The sequence below is a fragment of the Ursus arctos genome, unplaced genomic scaffold (assembly GCF_023065955.2).
Source record: "Ursus arctos isolate Adak ecotype North America unplaced genomic scaffold, UrsArc2.0 scaffold_8, whole genome shotgun sequence".
NCBI lineage: Eukaryota > Metazoa > Chordata > Mammalia > Carnivora > Ursidae > Ursus > Ursus arctos.
In genome coordinates this window covers 2,655,718-2,677,760 of record NW_026623100.1, presented here as the reverse complement: position 1 = coordinate 2,677,760, position 22,043 = coordinate 2,655,718, and the positions used below count along the sequence as shown (strand labels likewise).

At 36.8% G+C, this 22,043-nt stretch overlaps 1 pseudogene; it reads left to right on the top strand.

The window, feature by feature from the left end:
* The first annotated feature begins 573 nt into the window (after window positions 1–573).
* On the top strand, window positions 574–3,447 carry LOC113269020 (casein kinase II subunit alpha-like; annotated as a pseudogene).
* The last annotated feature ends 18,596 nt before the right edge of the window (window positions 3,448–22,043 follow it).

The following is a 22,043-nucleotide window of genomic DNA, read 5'->3' as shown; positions in this document are numbered from 1 at the left end:
GCTTCCATCACAGTGTGAAGAAAACAAGTCTGAAACTAGATCTTGCCCCCAGAGGCTTCTGAACCTGAGGACTGCCAGATCTCCAAACATCAAGCCCAGCTTTGTTGGCCACCCTCTCTTACATATCAGACCCATACCAACATTGACATTGCAAATAATGAAAAAGTTGTTAAAATTCTATCCAGGGTAACTGGGTGGCTCAGTAGGTTAAGTGTCTGCCTTCAACTCAGGTCATGGTCCTAGGGTTCTGGGATCGAGACCTGTATTGGGCTCCCTGCTCAATAGGGAGTCTGCTTCTCCCTCTGCTCCTTCTCCACTACTTGTACTCCTTCTCTCTATCTTCTCACTCTCTCTGACAAATAAATAAATAAAATCTTAAAAAAAAATCGTCTGCCTTTGTCTCAAGTCATGATCCCAAGGTCCTGGGATCTAGCCCCCATCAGGCTCCCTGCTCAGTAGGGGGTCTTCTCTGCTTCTCTCTCTCCCTCTGCCCCTCCTCCCTGCTTGTGTTCTCTCTCTTAAATAAATAAATAAATAAATAAATAATCTTTAAAAAATATTTTCAATCCAATAAAGACAAGGAAAATCAAGCATGAAATAAAACTTTTGGAGAATTTATGAGGTAATCCCAACATCATCATATTGGCAGGCACTGTGAAAGACTCTATGTCATGAAACCCTGCTTCCCTTTTTGAACATGTGAACAATAGACTTCAAGCAATTGTACCAGATGTTAACAGACTATGATACTTGATTTTATATGTGTGAGATTCTGAAGGCCCCAGAGTATTGTCACAGCATGGGAATTATGCACAGAGAAATGAAGCTCCATAATGTCATGACTGGTCATGGGCACATAAAACTACAGCTAATAGACGGGTTTGGCTGAGTTTTACCATCCTGGTCAAGAATATAATATCCATTACCTCTCTGGTTAAGTTAATTCAGAGACATCGTATGATTTTTGTTGCTATTGTAAGTGGAATCGATTCCTTAATTTCTCTTTCTTCAGTCTCATTGTTTGTGTATAGAAATGCAACTGATTTCTAAGCATTGATTTTGTATCCTGCCTCATTACTGAACTGTTCTATGAGTCCTACTAATTTGGGGGTGGAGTCTTTTGAGTTTTCCATATAAAGTATCATGTCATCTGCGAAGAGAGAGAGTTCGACTTCTTCTTTGCCAATTTGAATACCCTTAATTCCCTTTGTTGTCTGATTGCTGTTGCAAGGACTTCTAGTACTATGTTGAACAATAATGGCGAGAGTGGGCATCCTTGTCATGTTCTTGATCTTAAGGGAAAGGCTTTCTGCTTTTCCCCATTGAGAATGATACTCACTGTAGGCTTTTCATAGATGGTTTTTATGAAATTGGGGAATGTACCCACTATCCCTACACTCTGAAGGGTTTTAATCAGGAAAGGATGCTGTATTTTGTCAGATGCTTTTTCTGCATCAATTGAAAGGATCATATGGCTTTTGTCTCTTCTCTTATTAATGTGGTCTAGCACACTGATTGATTTGCGAATGTTGAACCACCCTTGCATCCCAGGGATGAATCCCACTTGGTTGTGATGGATAATCCTCTTAATGTACTGTTGGATCCTATTAGCTAGGATCTTGTTGAGAATTTTGGCATCCATATTCATCAGGGATATTAAGATAAAAAGTTTCTGCACAACAACAACAAAAAAAGTTTCTGCACAGCAAAGGAAACAGTCATCAAAACAAAAAGGAACCCACAGAATGGGAGAAAATATTTGCAAATGAAACTACAGATAAAAGGCTGGTATCCAAGATCTATAAAGAACTCAAACTCAATACACGAGGAACAATTAATCAAATCAAAAAATGGACAGAAGATATGAAAAGACACTTTTGCAATGAAGACACACAAATGGCTAACAGACACATGAAAAAATGTTCAAAATCATTAGCCATCAGGGAAATTCAAATCAAAACCACACTGAGATACCACCTTGCACCAGTTAGAATGGCAAAAATGGACAAGGCAAGAAACAACAGTTGTTGGAGAGGATGTGGAGAAAGGGGAACCCTCTTACACTGTTGGTGGGAATGCAAGTTGGTACAGCCACTTTGGAAAACAGTGCAGAGGTCCCTCAAAAAGTTAAAGATAGAGCTACCTTATGACCCAGCAATTGCACTACTGGGTATTGACCCCAAAGATATAGATGTAGTGAAGAGAAGGACCATATGCACCCCAATATTCATAGCAGCATTGTCCACAATAGCTAAATCGTGGAAGAAGCCGAGATGCTCATCAACAGACGAATGGTTAAAGAAGATGTGGTCCATATTTAGAATGGAACATTACTCACTCAACCATCAGAAAGAACGATTACCCTACATTTGCAGCAACATGGATGGGACTGGAGGAGATTATGCTAAGTGAAATAAGTCAAGCAGAGAAAGACAATTATTGTATGGTTTCAGTCATTTATGGAACATAAGAAATAGCAGGGAGATCAGTAGGAGAAGAAAGGGAAGAAGAAGGGGGGGTAAACAGAAGGGGGACTGAACCACGAGACACTATGGACTCTGGGAAACAAACTGAGGGTTTCAGAGGGGAGGGAAGTGGGGGATTGGGATAGGCCAGTGATGGGTATTAAGGAGGGCACATATTGCATGGAGCACTGGGTGTTATACGCAAACAATTACTCATGGAACATTACATCAAAAACTAACGATGTACAGTATGATGACTAACGTAACATACAAAAAGCTTTTAAAAAATTTTTTTTAAATTTTAAAAAACTGATTAGTCACAACTTGAAGGAAAAAAAAAAGAATATAGTGTCCAAATTTCTTCCTGATATTTCAAGGGTCTTGAACTACTTTAGACTATTGGACATACAACTATAGATAGGTTGGATATGTGGAGCTTGGGTTGTATGCTGGCAAGTATGATCTTCTGGAAGGAGCCATTTTTCCATGAACATAACAGCTACAATCAGTCAGTGAAGATAGCCAAGGTTCTGGGTTCAGAAGATTATATATGTTGTATGACTATATTGACAAATATAACACGGAATTAGATCCACCTTTCAATGATATCTTGGGCAGATGCTCCAGTGTGTTATGGGAACACTTTGTCCACAATGCAACCAGAACCTCATCAGCCCTGAGGTCTTGGGTTTCTTGGACAAGCTTTGGCAGTTTGACTTCAGGTCACAGCTCACCACAGGACAGGCCATAGAGCACCTCTATTTTTACACTGTTGTGAAGGACCAAGCTTGAATGGACTCATCTAGCCTGTGGGAGGGATGGATGGATGGATGGAAGTACATCTGTCAACAGTGCTAATATGATGTCAGGGATTTTTTTAGTGCCACTTGTTTCACCCCTCAGACTTCTGGCAGGCTCACCAGTGATTGTGGCTGCCAATCCCCTTATGATGCCTGTTCCTGGCACTCAAGCCCAGCAGTAATGGCCCCTTCTGTCTCCTGATTCCTAAACAGAGGTGGGGGAGTCCATTCTTTCCTCCATGCAGCTTGGGCCTGGTAGGGAGGGGTGAAATACTTCAGAAGCACCATGTCTGAACCATTGCTTGTGGATTTATAGTAGTTCAAATCTTTTTTTTTTTTTTTTTTTGGTGTTGAGGAAGTACTTTTCTTTTTTTTAGAAAGCATATTTTTTTATTTAAATTCAATTAGCAACATACAGTCAACATAATGATTGACTTATTTCACTTAACATAATACCCTCCAGTTCCATCACATTGACGTAAATGGTAGGTATTCATCCTTTCTGATGGCTGAGTAATATTCCATTGTATATATGAACCAAATAATTTCTAAAAAGTAGATAGGCTGATTTTTTTTCTTAACTCAAACTTTTCATAACTCAGTGATCCCCTGAAAAATTACCTAAAGGTAGAATATTTCACAGAGAATTTTTTTTTCTTCCCTTCCAAATTCAGTTCCTCATCACTAAAGGACACAGATAAATCAGCCTCCATCTCTGTGGCTGCGATGGGTGGAGATTTCTTCCCATGTCCACAATTGCACCCCCACCATCCCACACTTAGGGGGGTTTGTATCTCATGCTCTTCTTCGGAGATCACAAAAATGTAGCTTCTTCAAGGGAGGTGGGAACGAAGGAGGTGGGGAAGACCCAACCTGTAAGACCAATGTACTGCTAGCCACTTATATCACTGTGCTCCAAAGGTGCTTCGGGGTGTGTGTGTGGTGGCGGGGGGGGGGGGGTTGCCCTGGTAAATCTACTGGGAATATGTCTTCATTTCACTGAGCTGCTGAAAACCTACACAAAGTGCAGACAGGACCTGAAAACTTCTGTTCAGTAGTAGGAATCATGTCTTACTGACCTAACCCTAAATCAAACTAACTTATAATTTCAGTTTCAGTTTACTTTAAAAATTTAATACAGGGGAGTCCAAGATGGCAGAGGAGTAGGAGACCTTAATTTTGTCTGGTCCCAGGAATTCAGCTAGATAGCTATCAAACCATTCTGAACACCTGAAATTCAACCAGAGTTCCAAGAAAAGAATAGCTGCAAGTCTACGAATAGAAACGCAACCACTTTCTCCAAGGTAGGAGGTGCAGAGACACGGATCCGAGGCAATATATGGGAAGATACACCTTGAGGGGAAGGGAGCCTCCGTAAGCTGGCTATTGGCAAGTGATAGAGAAGTGAAGCACAAAATGGGAACTTTTAGAAGTCTGCTCCAGTGAGAGACATCACTCAGGTGGCGGGGGGGGGGGGGGTGGGAGGGGACCAACACTCGCTGGGACAGTGTGCTCTCAGGATCCTCAGAGTCACAGGAAGACTGGGTGTGCCTGAGTGCGGCAGAGTTCCCAGGCATCAGAGCAGGTAAGCTGCTGCAAAGAGTGAGCCCAGCAGTGGGCTCTCAGCTCGGGTTGCCATAAACCATGATCCACTGCACATTCAGGCCACTGCTCTTCAAGCAGGGGCCCAACAAGTGGCAGAACCTGGGAGACACCCCCCCTTCCTCCCCTGGGAGGAGTGGCACGGGAGCATGCCACAGGAATCTGCTATTTTTGGAGATTCCAAAAGGGGTCATGTGCCTGAGACAGAAATGCTCAATCATAGGTCTGATGAGTATGGAGTGTGGCCAGAGACAAGGGAGACAGGAGTGGTTGATTGCTTTCCTCTGAGGGCTCACTGAGGAGTGGGGCACCAAGCTTTTGGCTTTGGGGCTGGAGATTGGGAGGCCACCATTTTCATTCTCATCCTCTAAAGCTTCATAGAAAGACTTCAGGGAACAAAAGCCACCTATAGCAAACTGAAGCAGATTACTTAGCCTGGCCCCTGGCAAGGGCACTGCAAATCCACCTAGGGCAAAGACATTTGAAAATCAACACAACAGACCCCTCCCCCAGAAGATCAACAAGATCAAGCCAAGACCAAGTTTACCCACCAATGAGAACTGCAAAACTCCAGTGCTATTGAATACAGGATATGGATTTCATATATATATATGAATTATATATATATATGAATTATATATATATATAATGATTATAAATTATATAATATATTTATATATTATATATATATTTATATTTATATATTTTTATATAATATATAAATATATATATTTATAATATATAAATATATATATTTATAATATATATTTAAAAATATATATTTATAATATATATAATATATAAATATATATAATATATATTTATATATATTTAAATATATTTATATATTATATATATAAGAAATTATATATATAAAATTATAAATAAATTATATATATATAATGAAATACAATGAAGGGATAGAATATATATATATATTTTTTTTTTCTTTCTTTAAAATTTTGGGATGCAGTTTCTTCTAACAGACAAAATACACCCAAAATCTAGTGTATAGCTCTGTGTCATTCAACTGCCTGAAGATATTCTCTCTCTTTTTTTACTTTTTTTGTTTTGTTAAAATCTTTTTTAATTTTCATCTTTACACTTACATTCTATTTTTCAATGTCTTTAATTTTATTTTTGAATATATAAGGTGTTTTTTTTTCCTTTACAAATTTGGGATGTAGTTTACTCTAACAAACTGACCAAAATACAGTCAGGAGATAGTGTATTGCTCTGTTCTATTCACCTGGCTATTTGTATACTTTCTTCGTTGTTGTTTTTCTTTCTCTTTTGTTTCTTCTTCTCTTTTAATTTCCATTCTTATAGTCACATTCTATCCTTTCATTGTATTTTATTTTTTACATATGAAAGTTTTTCTTTCTTTACAATTTTGGGATCTGGTTTTCTAAAAAACAGACCAAAATACACACAGAATCCAGTGTATTGCTCTATTCTGCTCACCTGCCTGATCATATTCTCTCTTTTTTTCTCCCCCCAGTTTTGGGTCTCTTTTGATTTGTTTAGTGTATATGTCACTGGGGTCATTGTTGCCATTTTAGTATTTTACTGTCTCATTCATCTATTCCTCTCTGGACAGAATGACAAGATGGAAAAACTCACCTTAAAAAAGAGAACTAGGGGCAGTACTGACAGCCAGGGACCTTATCAATATGGACATTAGTAAGATGTCAGAACTAGAGTTCAGAATAATGATTTTAAAGAATCTAGTTGGGCTTGAAAAAAGCATAGAAGACACTAGAGAATCCCTTTCTGGAGAAAAAAAAGAACTAAAATCTAAACAAGTAGAAATCAAAAAGGCTATTAATGAGATGCCATAAAAAATGGAAGCTCTAACTACTAAGATAAATGAGGCAGAAGAAAGAATTAGTTATATAGAAGACTTAATGATGGAGAATAAAGAAGCTGAGAAAAATAGAGATAACTACTGGATCATGAGGGAGGAATTCAAGAGATAGATGGTACCGTAATGTAAAACAATATTAGAATAATTGAGATCCCAGAAGAAGAGGAAAGAGATAGAAGGGCAGAAAGTATATTGGAACAAATTATAACAGAGAACTTCCCTAATCTGGGGAAGGAAACAGGCATCAAAACCAAGAGGCACAGAGAACACCCCTCAAAATCAATAAAAATATGTCAACACCCCAACATCTAATAGTGAAACTTAAAATCTCAGAGACAAAGAGAAAATCCTGAAAGCAGCTCAGGGCAAGAGGTCTGTAACCTACAAGGGTAGAAATGTTAGATTGGCAGGAGATCTATCCACAGAGACCTACCTGGCAGGCCAGAAAGGACTGGCATGACATATTCAGGGTGCTAAATGAGAAAAGTATGCAGCCAAGAAGACTTTATCCAGCGAGGATGTCATTCAAAATAGGAGTGATACTATATGCTGGCTAACTGAACATAATAATTAAAAAAAAAAAAATAGAAGTGATAAAAAGGTTCCAGGACAAAGAGAAACTAAGAGAATTTGTGATCATCAAACCAGCCCTTACAAGAAATATTGAAAGCAGTCCTCTAAACAAACAGAGAGCCCAAAAGCAACAAAGACCAGAAAGGAACAGAGACAATATACAATAACAGTCACCTCACAGGCAATACAATGGCACTAAATTCATATTTTTCAATAGTTACCATAGGCTAAATGCCCCAATAAAAAGACATAGGGCATCAAATTGGATAAAAAAGCAAGACTCTTTGATATGCTGTCTGCAAGAGACTCATTTTAGACCCAAAGACACTTCCAGATTTAAAGTGAGGGGGTGGAAAACCATTAATCATGGTTATAGGCATCAAAAGAAAGCTGGGGTAGCAATACTTATATCAAACAAATTAAATTTTAAACCAAAAACTATAATAAGAGATGAGGAAGAACACTATCTCATAATTAAAAAGTCTATCCAACAAGATCTAGCAATTGTAAATATTTATGCCCCTAACATGGGAGCAGCCAGTTCTATAAGAAACACATTGATAATAATACAATAACAGTAGGGGACTTTAACACCCCACTCACAGCAATGAACAGATCAACAAGGAAATAAGGGCTTTGAATGACACAGTGGACCAGATGGACTTCACAGAAATATTCAGAACATTCCATCCCAAAGCAATAGAGTACACATTCTTCTCATGCACATGGAACATTCTCCAGAATAGATCACATCCTGGGTCACAAATCAGGTCTTAACTGGTACCAAAAGTTTGGGATCATTCCATGGGTATTTTTGGACCACAATGTTTGAAACTGGAGCTCAATCACAAGAGGAAAATTGGAAAGAACTCAAATACATGAAAGCTAAAAAGTATTCTACTAAAGAATGGATGGGTCAACCAGGAAATTAAAGAAGAATTTTTAAAATTCATGGAAACAAATGAAAATGAAAACACAACTGTTCAAAACCTTTGGGATGCAGCAAAGGGGGTCCTAAGGGGGAAGTATATAGCACTACAAGCCTTTCTCAAGAAATAAGAAAGGTCTCAAATACACAACCTAACCCTACACCTAAAGATGATGGAGAAAGAAGAGCAAAGCCTAAACCCAGCAGGAGAAGAGAAACAATAAAGATTAGAGGTGAAATCAATGAAATAGAAACCAAAAGAACAGTTATTTCCCCACGGGCCTGGAGAAGTTGGAACAGGTAATGCAGACCAATGTCTCACTTTGTAAATTAAGAAAGGGAGGATCATAGAAATAAAGGGACGTCAAATGTCAACCAAAAAGATCCAAGCTCAGGTGTTCAGACTCCTAGACTGCTATGTCTCCTCCATCATTTCAAGAGAATTATTTCATCTTCCTGTTATTCACTTCATGTATCAGTATTTCCTATTTCCATGGGAAGCACAGCTACCTCCGTTTCTCTGTAGGACAGCATTCAGTGTAAGGCTCATTTGGTTTGTGTTTTCAGCCAAATAAGACACGTCTTCCACCACATGGGATTTTCTTGCATCATGGGGATCTGGACTACTGCAAGAGGCATCTTCTGTACTCCCCACAAAATATCTTTAGAGCCTAAACCTGTGGGTTCTCACAATGAAGGGGCACATAAGGAGGGCCTCTCCTATGTGGACATAAGGGCACACAGTGCACTACTCACCCTGAGGCCTCCCCTGAGCCTATGCAGAAGAGTAGGGATGTGAATGTGTGGGCCCCAAGTGTGAAGATGCCCATCTTTAGACTAGAGCTGTCAGGACTGCTTTATGAGTAGATGAAAATTTCACCTGCAGAATGACTGGAGAAGCCTTGGACTCCTGCTCACAAGTATCTTCCTCAGTGACCTTTACTGGCAGAAACTTCTACATTTCATGTCTCTCCTTAAAGGCTCCTTAAAACAGTACTTGTGCTCAACCGATTTAACATTAGATTCATTAATTTATTATATTAATGTATAATTACATTATTTTATTAAATTATTATTTATAATTCATTAATTCATTAAACATTAATATTCACTTTTCAGGTATAAATTAAGGCACCTCACTGCTGGATCTAGAAAGGATAACTTAGCTAATAACTATCTTATTGTTGACTCTCCCATGCTGACTCTCCCATGGACTAGGGCACTAATGCCTCAAAACCCATGAGGTACTAACAAGATTGCAGCACTGGGAACTGGGAAACCTGGACTGTAGTCCTCCAGAACCAGGGCATCTGCTAAGGAGGCAATCACCCCCTTCCAGCCTTGGGTCAGTTCCAGAGCCTACAGGCTCTGATCCCAGCAAGTGTCAATAGACTAGTTGTAGACAGAAAGGTGTGGGGATTTAGGCTTTGCCAGCCTAGATGAAGTTATCCTTGGCAGGGCAATCTTGTGGTTAAAGTGTTGTCCTAAAGAAACTGAGTGTTTAGAGAGGGTTTCTTCTATATTCGAAAGTCCAAAAGGAAAGGAGAAAATAGATGATCAACTGTGTCCAGAGACACCTGACTAATGATCTTCCCAAATCTGATTGAATCTACTCACCAAAGTGGCCCAGACAGAACACAGAGACACAGAGGCTGGGGGTTGTGTGAAGTACTAGAGAAGACCCTGGGGGTTTCTCCTCTTATCCTTACTACTTTTTCCCCTTCTACTTATGTTGCATTTAATTTGCTCTTCTCCAAGATTGTTAATTTATTTTAAACATTTTTTTCTGTTTCAATCATTTAAAAATATAAATTCAAATTTTGATATGGTTGAGTTTTAATTCTCTACTCAAAATAGGTTCTTAATTTCTCTTGTGATTTCTTCCTTGGACCATAGATTACTTAGAAGCATCTTGGTTGACTATGAAGTATTTGTAATTTTCTGGGTATCTTTCTGTTATTGCAATTATTTTAATTTTGCTACAAGCAGAGAACAAATCTTCTATGATTTCAATCCATTTACATTTACTGAGTTGTGTTTTATGTCTAGCATAACAATGTATCCTTGTAAACTAGAAAAAAATGCAGTGTTGGACAATTTTCAGTTAGGTCAAGGTGGTAGGTAGTGTGGTTCAGATTCTCATATTCTTTACTGAATTTACTGTCTACATGTTTCATTCATTACAGCAAATAGGATACAAAAAACTTCCCACCATGTTTTTTGAATTTGTCTCCTGTTGTAGACCCACCAGTGCTTTCTTCACACCTGTTTGCATATGTTATTAGGTGCTTACACATTTAAGAATTTTTTCTCTTTTCACTAATTGACCCTTTTATAAATGAAGTGTCTCTCTATCTCTGGAAATTTTTCTTGTTTTGAATTTTAATTTGTCTTATAAAAATAAAATCAGTCAAAAACTTTTATGGTTGGTTTTTGCACGGTTTTTTTCTGTCCTTTCACTTCTGACAATGTGTCTTTTTATTGAAAGTATATTTATTTTCAAATAGCATTTAATTGTCCCACTTTTTTACCTAGTATGATAATCACTGCTTTTAAAATGGTGTATTTAGTCCAGTTGTAGTCAATGTGATTTTTATACACCTTTTAATGTTTTAAGTCTGCCATTTTTTTCTTTTTTAATTTGTTTTATATTTATTTATTCTTTTCTCTTTCCCCTGCCTTCCTTTGATCAATTTTTGTAAGATTTATTTATTTACTTTAGAGAAAGAGAGCAGAGAGAGAGGTACAGGGAGAGGGAGAGAGAGAATCCTCAAGCAGACTCCCAGCTAAGCATGGAGCCCAACTCAGGGCTTGATCCTAGGACCCCGAGATCATGACCTGAGCCAAAATTAAGAGCTGGCCATTCAACTGACTGAGCCACACAGGCACCCCTGAAACAATTTTTAATATTTCATTTTATGACACCTATTGGCTTTTAAGCTATACTTCTTTGCTTTAAATTTTTAGATTGTCCTCGAGATTACAACATGCATATTTAACTTATTACAGTTCATCTTTAATTCATATTGTTGCTGTACCTTAAAAACTTACAACAGTGCACTTTTTTGCATCTCATATATGTATTTTATCTTCTCTACCTATGTTATAAACTCCAGAAGAGTGTTTAATATTTGCTTTAAACAGTCAAATTTCCTTTAAAAACACTCAGAAATAAGGAAAAGGACTATTTTGTATTTGCTTGCATATTTATCATTTCTAGTGCTCTTTGCTTCTTTTTGTAGATCCAAGTTTCAATTTACTATAATTTTCCTTCGGTTTAGCAAACTTCTTTTGGGATTTCTTGTAGTGGGGGTTTCCCAGAGACAAATGAACTCAGCCTTTGTTTATCTAAAATGTTCTTATTTTGCCTTCATTTTTATAAGTCATTTTTGCAAGAAAGAGAATTCTAGGTTAGTAATGTCATTTTAAAGGAGTCATTCTATTTTCCCAGAACAATTTATTGAACAGACTGTCTTTTTTCCAATGGATGTTTTTTCCTGCTTTATCAAAGATTAGTTGCATAAAGAGCCAAGGGTCCATTTCTGGGGTCTCTATTCTGTTCCATTAGTCTATGTGTCTGTTTTTGTGCCAGTACCATGCTGTCTTTGTGATCACGGCTTTGTAGGACAGCTTGAAATCCGGCACTGTGATGCCCCCAGCTTTGTTTCCTTTTCAACAATTCCTTGGTGATTCAGGGCCTTTTCTGGTTCCACACAAATTTAAGGGCTGTTTGTTCCAGTACTTTGAAAAATGTCCTCGGTATTTTGATCGGGATGGCATTGAAAGTGTAGATTGCTATGGGTACCATGGACATTTTAACTATGTTAATTCTTCCAATCCATGAGCATGGAATATTTTTCCATCTTTTTCTGTCTTCTTCAATGTCTTTCAAGAGTGATTTGTAGTTTCTAGAACATAGATCCTTTACGTCTCTGGTTAGGTTAATTCCAAGATGACATATGATTTTTTGGTGCTATTGTAAATGGGATGGATTCCCTAATTTCTCTTTCTTCAGTCTCATTGTTCATGTATAGAAATGCAACTGATTTCTGAGCATTGATTTTGTATCCCGCCACATTACTGAATTGCTCTATAACTCCTAGTAGTTTGGGGGTGGATTCTTTTGGGTTTCCCATATAGAGTATCATGTCATCTGTGAAGAGAGACAGTTTGACTTCTCTGCCGATTTGGATACCTTTTATCCCTTTTTGTTGCCTGATTGCTGTTGCAAGGACTTCTAGTACTATGTTTAATAATGGCAAGAGTGGGCATCCTTGTTGTGTTCCTGATCTTAAAGGAAAGGCTTCCAGCTTTTCTTCACTGAGAATGATATTTGTTGTAGGCTTTTCATAGATGGTATTTATGAGATTGAGGAATGTAGCCTCTATCCCTACACTCTGAAAGGTTTTAATCAGGAAAGGATGCTGTATTTTGTCAAATGCTTTTTCTGCATCTATTGAGAGGATCATATGATTCTTGGCTTTTTTCTTGTTGATATAATCTATCACACTGATAGATTTGTGAATGTTGAACCACGCTTGCATCCCAGGGATGAATCCCACTTTGTCATGATGGATAATCCTTTTAATGTACTGTTGGATCTTATTAGCTAGGATCTTGTTGAGAATTTTGGCATCCATATTCATCAGAGAAATCGGTCTGTAATTCTCCTTTTTGATGGGGTCTTTGCCTGGTTTGCAGATCAAGGTAATATTGGCCTCATAGAATGAGTTTGGTAGTTTTCCTTCTGTTTCTATTTTTTGAAATAGCTTTAGGAGAATAGGTATTATTTCTTCTTTGAATGTTTGGTAGAATTCCTCGGGGAATCCATCAGGCCCCGGAATTTTGTTTTTTGGAAGATTTTTAATCACTGTTTCAATCTCTTCATAATTAATTGGACTGTTTAAAAAATCAATTTCTTCCTGATTCAGTCTTGGTAGTTTATAGATTTCCAGGAAGGCCTCCATCTCTCCCAGGTTGCTTAATTTATTTGCATAAAGTTCTTGATAAAAGTTTCTAATGATCCTTCCTATTTCATTGGTGTTGGTTGTGACCTTCCCTTTTTATTCATAATTTTATTAATTTGGGTCCTGACAGCTACATGCAAAAGAATGAAACTTGACCACTCTCTCACACCATACACAAAGATAAACTCCAAATGGATGAAAGACCTCGATGTGAGACAGGAATCCATCAAAATCCTAGAGGAGATCATAGGCAGCAACCTCTAGGACATCGGCCAAAGCAACATTTTTCATGACACATCTCCAAAGGCAAGAGAAACAAAAGAAAAAATGAACTTGTGGGACTTCATCAAGATAAAAAGCTTCTGCACAGCAAAGGAAACAGTCAAAAAAACTAAGAGGCAGCCAACGAATGGGAGAAGATATTTGCAAATGACACTACAGATAAAAGACTGGTATCCAAGATCTATAAAGAACTTCTCAAACTCAATACACAAGAAACAAATAAACAAATCATAAAATAGACAGACGATATGAATAGACACATTTCCAATGAAGACATACAAATGGCTAACAGACACATGAAAAAATGTTCAAAATCATTAGCCATCAAGGAAATTCAAATCAAAACCACACTGAGATACCACCTTACGCCAGTTAGAATGGCAAAATTTGACAAGGCAAGAAACAACAGTTGTTGGAGAGGATGTGGAGAAAAGGGATCCCTCCTACATTGTTGGTGGGAATGCAAGTTGGTACAGCCACTCTGGAAAACAGTGTGGTGGTCCCTTAAAAAGTTAAAAATTGAGCTACCCTATGACCCAGCCATTGCACTACTGGGTATTTACCCCCAAAGATACAGACGTAGTGAAGAGAAGGGCCATATGCATACCAATGTTCATAGCAGCATTGTCCACAATAGCTAAATCGTGGAAGGAGCTGAGATGCCCTTCAACAGATGACTGGATTAAGAAGATGTGGTCCATATATACAATGGAATATTACTCAGCCATCAGAAAGAACGATTTCTCAACATTTGCTGCAACAGGGATGGCACTGGAGGAGATAATGCTAAGTGAAATAAGTCAAGCAGAGAAAGACAATTATCATATGGTTTCTCTCATCTATGGAACATAAGAACTAGGAAGATATGTAGGAGAAGAAAGGGATAAAGAAGGGGGGTAATCAGAAGGGAGAATGAAGCATGAGAGACTATGGACTCTGAGAAACAAACTGAGGGCTTCAGAGGGGAGGGGGGTGGGGGAATGGGAGAGGCTGGTGATGGGTAGTAAGGAGGGCACGTATTTCATGGTGCACTGGGTGTTATACGCAACTAATGAATTATCGAACTTTACATCAAAAACCAGAGATGTACTGTATGGTGAATAACATAATATAATAAAAAATATTATTATAAAAAAATAAAGGAGTCATTCTACTTTCTTCCTGATCATTTGGTTTCTGACAAATGTTCAGCAGTTATTTTTATCATGGTTCCCCTACATCAAGTACCAATGTGGCTTTTTTCTGTTTTTAAGATTTTCTTTTAGTCTCTGGTTTAACATCAATTCTGAAATGATGTGGTTTGCTTTGTGTTTTCCTGCTTTTCAATTTCACGGGTTAATGTTTTTCATTAAATATGAAATTTTTCAGTCATTATTTCTATAAATATTTTTTCTATCCCAATTTTTTCTTTCTTTCTGGCATTCCAATAAGAAATATATTAGACCATGTGCCACTGACTTTTCCAGCCATTTTTCTCTCTCTGTTTCAGTTTTTATTACCCCATCTCAAATCTCACTAATCTGTCTTCTGTACTATCTAATTTGGTGTTAAGTCTGTCAGAAAAAAATTTCAATTCAGATATTGTGGTTTGCTGATGCAGAATTTTCATTGGTTCTTTTTCTAAATGTGAATTTCTGTGCTGAGTCCTTATCTATCATTTTTATCCCCTTTCCCTTAAACCTTGACTATATTGATGATAATTGTTTTATTTTATTTGTTTATTTAATATTTTTTTAGACAGGAAGAGCAGGGGTGTGGGGAGGGGCAGAGGGAGAGAGACAGAGAGATTCGTAAGCAGGCTCCATGCCTAGTGTGAAGCCTGACTCAGGGCTCAGTCTCACAACCCTGAGATCATGACCTGAGCCAAAACCAAGAGTCAGATGCTTAACCTCATGAGCCACCCAGGTGCCCCAATAATAACTGTTTAGAAGCTCTTATCTTATAATTCCAACATCTCTTGGCATAGTCATTTTCTATGGCTTCCTGAAAATTGTAGATATTAGGTTGCAGAGAGTTAATGTTAGCTTCCTTAGAACAATATTGAGCTGTGTTTAGCTAATTTACTGGCTATCAGCTTCATTCTATTCATGCTTATTTTTAGGCAGGTCATCCTTTACTCTCTGGCTAGTATAGCCCTGTGCTCTGGCCTTGCTGTGCTCTCAACTGGATACCTGTAGTGTTCACTATGGCAGGGCAGCTCTCCAATGTCTGCCAACATTGTGTGACTCTGCCAGCCCCTAGTCACTCCTCCCTGCTGGACTTCAGGGAGTCTTATCCCATGTATGTAGTAGTACTTGGTATTTGGGCAAAGAATCAAGGAAACTCCAATACAGAACTCGTTCTCTGGACACCTTCTTCTTTTATATCATATTCCTCATATTCCAACCACCTCAGTGGCCCTGAGCTGTATTCTGTGTTTCCTCCACCCAGTATTGCCACTAGACTCTGGGCTCAAATTTCCTATGGCATGACTTGCAAAGTACCCCCAGTAAGAAATCCAGGGACATGTGGAGCTTGTCTCATGAGATTACCTTCTCCCAAGGACCCCAGCCCTATGTTGTCTTTCCTCCATGCCTGAATATGATTGTTTCATAGTGGCCTATAATGGGAAGATAAGTCTGATATCCATTACTCTTTCATGGCTCAAACCAGAAGCATCTGAATTATTTTTAATATAAGGAAAATGAACTTCTTATAAATATGCATTGAATGAATTGAGAAATATGGTGGTAACAGCATATTATAATGGAATATGGCTTCTTAAGGGTTTTAGAAGTTTGGGATTAGGTTCCCAGCTCTGTGGCATCAATTAATTATTTAATCAGTCTAAACCTTAACTTTCTTATTTTTAAATTAAGAAAGGAGTATTACATTATTGGTAAAGTGTTTCCTATATATATCTTTGTATTCTGTGGCACAAAGACAAAATTATGAACTTTTCAGTTTCAAAGAAATCCAAAAATCATCCCCTTTATATTATCTCTTATGATAGTTCATAAATGCTTTGATTGGAAAAGTAAAATGAGGATAGAAAAACTGAACACTTAATGTACTATCAAATTGTCTTTTATATTCTGTGTCTAATGCTTTGCACATTATAGGCATTTAAATTTCCAATAAAAATAAATGTAACATATCAAATAACTCAGTGAATGGTGCCATCAATAAATCATTCTTCCCAAGTGGAACAGACAATGTGTTGTATATTAATTCTAAGAATGCATTGAATGCTTGAACCAATTTACTAATTTAGACTTCCTTCCTTATTGGAAACTGTTTGGGTTTAGTGACCAGACTTAAATAAAATTGGAATAGTTGGTGTAATTTGAGGATTAAAGATTCACATCCTTTACTTCCATTTATACATGTATTCTGCAAATACCTATAGAGAACTTATTATGTGCCAAGAACTGTACTAACTTCTGGAGACAAAATAATATTCAAAATTTTACAATTTGGAGTCTAGTGGAGAAGATAGGCATTAATAAGATAGCCAGAAATACCATAAGAGACTCTTAGTCATAGGAAACAAACTGAGGGTTGCTGGAGGGGAGGAAGGTGAAAGGATGGGATAACTGGGTGATGGACACTAAGGAAGGCATGTGATGTAATGAGCACTGGGTATTATATAAGACTGATGAATCACAGACCTGTACGTCTGAAACCAATAGAATATTATATGTTAATGAATTGAATTTAAATAAAAATATTGAAAAAAATAAAAAATAAATTAAAATTAAAAAGAAATAAACATAATGTTTCAACTGTGAAATGTTCTATTAAGGAGAAGAATGTGGTTCAATGAGAGGTTATAATGTGGATTTTAACTAGGGGGAAAAACAGCATGCCAGAAAGAAGCAGCAGTCTGTTTTAAGTCCATTATTGAGAGGAAGTTGGACAAATCTGAGGGCTTAAAGGGGGGGGGGGTAAACAGAAGGGGGAATGAACCATGAGAGACTATGGACTCTGGGAAACAAACTGAAGGCTTCAGAGGGGAGGGGTGTGGAGGAATGGGATAGGCCTGTGATGGGTATTAAGGAGGGCACGCATTGCATGGTGTGCTGGGTGTTATATGTAAGTAATGAATCATGGAACTTTACATCAAAAACTAGGGATGTACTGTATGGTGACTAACATAATATAATAAAAAATTATTATTAAAAAAAAAGATAGTATGGCATAAGCAATGAGAGTAAGGGGAGTTAGGTACAAAATAAGGCTAGAGGAGTAGTTAGGGGCCCAGTTATTTGTTTTGGTAGGACATGTTAAGATGTTTGTCTTTTTCCTAAAAATAATGGGACACATGGAACATTCTTGAGATTAGACCATATATTAGGCACAAAGTAAGCCTCAACAACTGTAAAAATACTGAAATCATTCAATGTATCTTTTCCAGCAACAATTAAATGAAAATAGAAATCAATCCAAGATCTCTGAAAAATTTATAAATATGTAGAAATTGACAATATTTTCTTAAACCACCAAGGAATCAAAGAAGAAATCACAAAGAGAAATCAAAAACTACTTTCAGATGAATGAAAACACACAGAAACACATAACAAAACTTATAGGATGCAGCAAAAGCAGAGCTCACAGGGAAATTTAGAGCCATAAACACCTACATTAAAAAAGAAGAAAGGCCTCAAATCGATTATTTAACTTTACACCTTAAGGACCTAGAAAAAGAAGAACAAATTAAAACCAAAACCAGTAAAAAGAAGAAAATAATAAAAATTAGATCAGAGATAAATAAAATAGACAATACCAAAAAATATATAGAGAGAAATACAAAAGTTGTTCTTTTAAAAGATCAATAAAATTGACAAGCCCTTAGCTATACTGTCTAGGAATAAAAACACAGAAGACTAAACTAAATAAGGTCAGAAATGAAAGTGGAAGCATTACTACCAATCTTGCATAAACAGAAGTGTAAAGGATTATAAGAGAATATTATGAATAGTTGTTTACTAACACAGATGAATTGGGCAAATTCCCAGAAACACACAAACTATGTAAACAGACTCAAGAAAAAAAACAATCCAAGTAACTTATAACCAGAACAGAAATGGAATTGGTAATCAAAAATCTCCCAACAGAGAAAAGCCCAGGAATAGATGGCTTCCCTGAAGAATTCTACTGACCATTTAATGAAGAATTACTACCAGGTCTTCTCAAACTCTTCTAAAACATAGAGGAAGAGAGAACTCTTCTAACTCATTCCATAAGGACAGCATTATCTTAATACCTTAGTCAGACAAAGACATCATAAGAAAAGAAAACTACAGATCAAATCCCTTCCAAATATAGATGTAAAAATCCTCACCAAATACTAGCAAAGCAAATCCAGCATTATATTAAAAAACATTAATAGAATGTTGTTAACTATCTTAGCTTAGGCTACTATATCAAAATACCATGAACTGGGTAGCTTCTCACAGTTCTAGAGGTTAGAAGTCTGAGATCTGGGTGCCATCAGGGTCAGGTTCCTGGTGAGGTCTTATTTCCTGATTTGCACAGGGCCATCTTTCATTCATATAGTGGAGAGCAGAATGAGACAGAAAGCCAGCTCCCCAGTATCATTTATAAGGACACAAATCTCATTCATGAGGGCTGCACCCTCATGATCTAATTACCTCCCAAAAGCCTTGCCTCCAAATACCAACACATTGAGATTAGGGTCTCACACTTGAATTCTCAACAAGTGAATTTGGGGGTGAGAGGGAATACAAACATTCAAAGCCATTGCAATGACCAAATAGGACCTATCCCTTGAGTGCAAGTGTGGTTCACCATGTGAAAATTAATCCATTTAATATACCACATTAATGGAATCAATGTTTTAAATAGAATAATCATCCCAATTGAGGCAGAAAAAGAATTTGGTGAAATCCAACAATCTTTTATGATAAATACACTTCACAAACTAGAAATAGAAAGAAATTTCTTCCATCTGGGAAAGGACTGAAAAATCCATAATTAACTTCATGCTCAGTGGGGAAACCCTGAAAGCCTGCCCCTTAAGATCAGTAACAAGATAAGAATGCTTGCTTTTGCCAGGGTTATTAGTCAAGAAAAAAACTAAAAGGCATCCAAATTGGAAAGGGAAAAGTAAAAGTATCCTTATTTGCAGATGCCATGAGCTTATAGCTGGAATATAAATGCACAAAGAGACTGTTAGAGCTAATAAATAGATTAAGCCAAGTTATAGCATGCAAAAGTCAGTTGCATTTCTAAACATTGATAATGAACAATCTGAAAAGGAAAATAAGAAAACAATTTTGCATTTACAATAGCGTTCAAAAGAATAAAATATCTAGGAATAAATTTAACCAAGGAAGTGGATGACTCATCCACTGAAAACTCCAATGTAATGATGATATAAAATAAAGAAAACTTTAATAATGTAAATGAATATGGTGTTTGTTTTTGGAAGATAATCTTGTTTAGAGTATACCCAAGGAATTTACAGATTCAATTAAAATTCCAATGGACTTTTTGTAGAAACAAAAAGCCAATCCTCAGATTCCTATGGAAGTACAAAGGACTCCACGGAGCCAAAATAATTTTGAAAAAGAAGGACCAAGATAGATTTAAAAACTTACCACAAAGCAACAAAGAATGATCAAACAATGTGTTATTGGCATATGGATAGGCCTATGAACCAATAGAATAAATTCATTCATTCATTCATTCATTCATTCCAGAAATAAACTCAAATGATTTTAGATGAGGTTGCTAAGATCATTCAAAGAGGAATTGAATAGGCTCTTCAAGAAATGGTGCCGAGACAACAGATATTCATATGCAGAAGAATGAATTTGTGTGCAACCTTACACCATCTATAAAAAGTCACTAAAAATGAACCAATGACCTAAATATAAGAGCTAAAACTATTAAACTCTTAGAAGAAAACATAGTCTAAATCTTAATGATGATGGATTGGCCATGGGTTCTTCATATGACACCAAAAAGCAAAAGCAGTGAAAGAAAAAATAGATATATTGGACTCTATCAAAACGTAAAACTTTTGTGCATCAAAATAAATTATCAAGAAAGTGAAAGATACCCTATGGAATGGGAGAGAATATTTTCAAATCATGTATTTGATAAGAGTCTAATATCCAGAACATAGAAAGAATTCTCAGAACTCAACAACAAAAGATAAACCACTCAATTTAAAAATGAGTAAAGTACTTGAATTGACATTTCTTTAAATAAAATATAAAAATGGCTACCAAGCACTCAATATCATTAAGCATTTTTTTTAAAGATTTTATTTATTTATTTCAGACAGAGCGCATGCAAAAGAGAGCATAAGCAGCCGGGAGGTCCCTTCAACATCATTAATCATTAAAAAAATAAAAAGAGGGGTGCCTGGGTGTCTCAGTCATTAAGTGTCTGCCTTTGGCTCAGGTCATGATCCCAGGGTCCTGGGATCAAGCCCTGCATTGGGCTCCCTGCTCTGCGGGAAGCCTGCTTCTCCCTCTCCCACTCCCCCTGCTTGTGTTCCCTCTATCACTGTCTCTCTTTCTCTCTCTCTCTCTGTCAAATAAATAATCTTTTAAAAAAATTAAAAAAATAATAACTACAATGAGATAAACTTTGCACACTAAGATGGTTATAATTTTTAAAAGGAGGGGGTAACAAATTTTGGTGAGGACATGGAGAAATTGGAGCCCTCATATACTGCTGGTGGGGATGTAACATGTCCCAGCCACTGTGCAAAACACAGAATTGCAATATGATCCAACAATTCCACTTAACAGATTGATGAATCAATAATATGTGGTATATACAATGGAATATTATTCATCCATAAAAAAGAACCAAGTACTGACATATGCTACAACATGAATGAACCTTAAAACTTTATGGTAAGTGAAAGAACCAGACACAAATGGTCACATATTATACTATCCCATTTATGTGAAATAACTAGTAAAAGAAATCCACAGAGATAGAAAGCAAATTGGTAGTTGCCAGGCACCAGGGGTCAGAGAGAATGGAAATCAACTGCTTAATGCATTTGGAGTTTTCTTTTAGGGTGATGAAAATATTTTAGAATATGATATTAAGTGGTGACTACATAACATTGTCAATGTGCTGAATGCTGATAAATCACACACTTTAAAATGGTTATTTTTATTTTATGTGAATTTTGCCTCCATAAGAAATGACTGAAATTATAACAACTCAAAAGAAGAATAAATTTTATGGAAAAAAATATGTACTTACATTATTGGGGACAAATTATAGTCAGGATTAACATAAATCACACAACCTTTTTCATATTATCTTTACAATAAATAGACTTCACTATTCAGGTGCAGCTTATCTTTCTAGCTTCATCATTATCCTAAGCCTACCTTCTATAAAACATAATGCATTGCCAACAATTCCTCAACACCGTGTTCACGCATCACTCTTTACATTTGCACACACTACTCAAAATATTGCTTAAAGTGACAAAATGCAAAAGACCCTATGATCTGACGGTATGAAGTACCTAGCCATCAAACATTATGATATTAATCCTATAAGCTATTAAAACAGAAAATA